Consider the following 3,614-nt stretch of genomic DNA (forward strand, 5'->3'; position numbering starts at 1 on the left):
AACTAGAAGGAAAAGGACCTAGCAGAAAGGTGACAGCAAAATAATGATATTTTTAATCCCTTGCTGGATTAGGAACAATCTTTGCTATGGAAAGAGAAATCTGTTGTTAATGCTAATTATTGTAAGGTTTAGAGCCACTGTTATCTTCCAAAATATCACAAACCAAGCTTTGTTGCCTGCTATCCTTTTGGATCCCATTGAACAAAACAGTGAAATGAGGAGCAGGACTGATTTCACTGATATCAACAGGACTGTTCACAAGCTTACAGTGATGCACACAATTAGGAATTTTGCTGAAAAAGGACTAGACTACTTTTCCTTATTGTTTAATGTTGGTTATTATGTGTCCCACTATTTTCTGCTGTTTATTTTCTGATGATAACAGTTCTTCATCTCTGAGTTGTAAGTGTACCCATTTTAGTGAAATATAATTAATGAATTAATTCACATGGATGTTCTTGTCTTTACCTGATGAAAGAGGCATATTCAGTTTCAGTTTGGCATATTTTTTACACAAATTGTACACAAGTCATATCCACACCAGGCTGGCAGATGAAATCCCATCACATTTACTTCTCTTGTTACTTTGAGATGTCATATTCACTGTAGAAGAGGACATGCTGCCACCCCATAATAATAGCAAACCAACAGTAAACTACCATTTCCAGGAACCTGTGAGCATTGCACCCAGGCTAGACTAAGAGGCAATTCCTTCAGGAGGTACTTTGTCCCAGAAAGGAAAGCTAAACTATACCCCTGGTAAGAGACAGGTCAGGAACTGGCTGAGAGGGTGAATCCACACCCTGAGAGCCTGCACAGACACTCCCAAACAGCTCTGACTGAATGGCCCTGCCTCTGAAGGGAAGTCATTGCTCACAAGTGATGCCTCCAAAATGTTTGGCTGCCTCCAGTGTCCTTGAAGCCCAAGGCACACACCAGGCATGGCCATTGGGAAAGGATCCACTTCACGTTTCCCTGAACAATCCAAATACAGCTCTGATGCCTGATTCCATCACCAACAGTGGCTGAATAATCAACATCCCCCTCTGCCAGGCCAAGGCAGACATGAGGCACTGAATGCAAAGCTCTGAGAGATCCTTTACTCCATTTCCCTCTGCACCCACCCCAGCAGTTTCCCCTGGCAGCTGCAGGGAGCTCCCCTTGTCTGTCACAGCTTTGGTGGCTCTCATCTTTCTGCACCTTAGAGAACTGGCGACTAGGACATCTCTGATTTGTTTTCCTCACACCTCCAATATTGAACTCCTGCTTCTGGACATGAAATTCCACCCTTCCAGAATGAAGATTTCTATTTGTGCTCTTGCAAAAACGGGAACCTTCCCGTACGTAAGGAAATCCTTTCCTTTCCTTCACTGAGATTTTCTTTTGCTTTCTTATCCTGAAGAATGTTTTTCTTGAAGCCCAGAGCACCACAGGAATATTCCTAAAGTCTAAAAATATGCAGGCATTGTGTTCCAAATCAGTGGGTATGCCATTCATGATTGTTGTTCATCCGTGGCGTAGAGCAACTGCTTTGAAGAGGGGCACAAGCCAGGTTCTGAGGAATGATTTGTGTGAGAGTACTGAACATTTTTATTCAAGCATTCTGTGATCCTGAGAAGGGAGAGAGAGATGAGAGCGCTGCCATCTCCTCTGACACCACTCTCCAGCAAGAAGGAAGAAACAGGAAATCTCCTCAGGGAGCATTGTTTAGGGGCAATGAGCTAGGTCAATCTCTGACACCCAGAAACTTCCCAGATTTTGAGTGAATGGTGACATCCTTCTCAGACCTTTCTCGGCCTGTGTGTGTCTGTGTTATGATTTCTGTAGTGCACAGTGCAGGATCAGCATGGGTGAAAGACAGCACTATAATTAGGAGAAACAGCCCTGCTCATTGAAACACCTGTGGGAGCACCCTGTTGTGTAATCTATACAAGGTCACTTGGGGAGTATGGTGTATTCTGGCCTTAAAATCTTCAGAAGTGCATGTTGGATGCTAATTTTTTCTGTACTTTGATCAGATAAAGTGCATACAGATAATGCATCGTATCCCATGTAGGGCTACAGAGAAAAAAAAAAGGCAAAAAGATGGCTCAGCCAATTCTTCTAGTCACAAAGTTAATGCCAGTTGTGTCTTTAATGTGAAATTATTCTCAGTGTATATGATCATTATGTTCTGAAAGTGTCAGTCCACGAAGCAACATTTTTGCTAGGAAGGAGACATTATACTTTCCCTCATGTTGTAAGAATTCCAATCTTTGTTTCAGCTTTGTCCAGAGCTTCTGATTATGGTTTTTAATCTATTTTTATGTTAGTTTCTCTGTAGCTTCAACAGTAGATTTTTAAAATTTTCTTATAATTCATTTACATGTCACTCTGCTTTTTCTCTGCTGTTTCCCAGTTTAAAATCTTAACTAAAATGAATATGTTTAATAACCTTGCTGCAATCCAATAATCAATTAGAATAAATCATCATCAGTTTTTTAAAAACATTTTTAAGTCTCATCAAGAAATAACACACACAAATTAAACCAAAACCAAAGGAAATTAGAAAATCAGGATAATTTTTCTAGTTGCTATATTTTGGTGATTTACTGTGGAATTTTGTTGGGGAGGTTTTCCAAGTCTTTATCTTTGCTCTGTAGGCAATGGCTTTATGAAAGTATTAGAAGTGGTCTTTTGACAGCTAAATGGAATAGAAGCAAAATTTCCATTTTATTGAAAACTGCCTTCACAAACTGTGCAATTTTCCTTATCCAGACAGTTTAAATTCAAGGCTTCTCTAGCAATATCACACTCAGTCGAATCCTACAGGTTATTTCTATTAAAGTTTGAGGTTAAATGGAGACTAACTGGAATGTGGATACTATTGTTAATATTTCATTCCAGTGGTGGAATGAAGTAATTTGGATGATGAAATTTATAGCATTTCTGGAATTCAAAAACTGTTTGTTCATATAGTCAATTTGTTTAAAGAAATAAAGTCATATTTCATCTGACACCCTCAAATTACTTTTTCTCTGTAATTGTTCATAATTATTTTAACAACATGATCTTAACTATAGGGCACTGTTATAATTTGTACTTTAAAACATTTTGTTATATCCAGATATGCTGAGTCACATTTTAAACAATCAATGCTATTAATTTACCATTTCCTGTTACCTTACTGAGGGAAAATACACTTTACTGTTTAAACTCATCAGGAAAATGCTATACAGTGTGTTTAACATCACCCTGGCATCAGTTGCATTTGTTTAACCTAATATTGAGTAATTTCATTCACTGGTATTCTGCTTCTTTCCCTTTAACTGATATTCTCTGACAGGATCAGCTTATTACTAGAGGAGGGATGAGAAAATGACAATTGTTATAGATCCTTGGTTTTGCTCTTGCCTTATTAGCCCGCATCTGAAGAAAGAAAATAATATAATTGATAAGTGGTTGCTTGTGTGAATCAAATGATATTCAAAAGGAAGAAGTGGGCTTATCCTCTGACAGGATATATATTTTTTGCAGTGAGTGTGTAACATTAAAACAGAAAAAATTAACATTATAGAAAGAGATGGGATAGACAGGAAATTTTTATCTAAATGCTATTAAAATTTTCATGTATT

This window comes from Serinus canaria, chromosome 7, assembly GCF_022539315.1.
Source record: "Serinus canaria isolate serCan28SL12 chromosome 7, serCan2020, whole genome shotgun sequence".
NCBI classification, from domain to species: domain Eukaryota; kingdom Metazoa; phylum Chordata; class Aves; order Passeriformes; family Fringillidae; genus Serinus; species Serinus canaria.